Genomic DNA, 1,057 nt, shown 5'->3' on the forward strand with positions numbered 1-1,057 from the left:
AGCACAAAACTCATTCATAATTCCCAGCATGGGGCGTTGACAACCCCTCTGACGGGGTTCCGCATGGACGCCCCGAAAAAGGGAGAAGTTCCGGTGAGAGGTCCCGCTGAGATTTGAACTCAGATCGGTGGATTCAGAGTCCAGAGTGCTAACCATTACACCATGGAACCTGGTGTCGAGCTGTTGCCGACCCGCCAGATCGCAGAGTAAAGGCCGCTCGGTCTGGTGACGGAAAAGAGCCCTGATCTAACGAGTGCAAAGCGACGGACAGAGTAACGCTTGCCGAAACCCGGGATCGAACCAGGGACCTTTAGATCTTCAGTCTAACGCTCTCCCTACTGAGCTATTTCGGCCACGTCGACTTGCGCAGGCCTGTCCGCGAGCGACCCCAGGCGCAGTAGCCATGAGCGATGGACAGGATGCAAGAGAAAAATGAATGGCCCGTACTGGGATCGAACCCACGACCTTGGCGGTATTAGCACCACGATCTAACCAACTGAGCTAACCGGCCACGAGGCTCTTGGGATTACGTTCTGGATTGCCATAGCTCTCTTTGAGCGTCGTACCTATAGTGGAAGGACTAAAGCAGGGCTCGTCCTGGATTTGAACGTCTCGCACCCAAAGCGAGAACCATACCCCTAGACCAACGAGCCGAGCGGTGTGGCACTATCGTGATGTCCAGCCCCGTGGGAAAGTGTGTTTGTTTGCAGTCACATTAACGTCTCAGACATGGGCAATTTGTTCTGCTGTACCCTCCATCTTCTATGTGGTTCATCGTTCCACACGTACAACCCTACTCCTGCACGTAAACATGGATGAACTTCACTCATCAACTTCCTGTTGATTCCTGCTCATATGTTCAGTCACAAAACGCCATCAGGGTCCGGTGTCGCTCCTCACTGTGGCACCTCGACACACATGACAAGAGTCTCCCATATGGTACGTGCATTGCTTTTACTCAGAGCAATGTGACGCAGGAGCTTCACATCCAAAGACAATCGAGTTGTCACTTAAGATTCCACACGTTTTCTTGCAGTGTTACTTGCATTTTCAATAA

At 52.1% G+C, this 1,057-nt stretch overlaps 2 non-coding genes across 2 annotated transcripts; both read right to left on the bottom strand.

The window, feature by feature from the left end:
• Nucleotides 1-280: 280 nt before the first annotated feature.
• trnaf-gaa (transfer RNA phenylalanine (anticodon GAA)) lies at nt 281-353 on the bottom strand. The gene has a single exon. It is a non-coding gene; the product is annotated as a tRNA-Phe (tRNA).
• An 84-nt stretch (nt 354-437) lies between these two features.
• On the bottom strand, nt 438-511 carry trnai-aau (transfer RNA isoleucine (anticodon AAU)). Its single transcript has one exon. It is a non-coding gene; the product is annotated as a tRNA-Ile (tRNA).
• Between the last annotated feature and the right edge of the window lie 546 nt (nt 512-1,057).

This window comes from Triplophysa rosa, unplaced genomic scaffold (assembly GCF_024868665.1).
Source record: "Triplophysa rosa unplaced genomic scaffold, Trosa_1v2 scaffold1166, whole genome shotgun sequence".
NCBI lineage: Eukaryota > Metazoa > Chordata > Actinopteri > Cypriniformes > Nemacheilidae > Triplophysa > Triplophysa rosa.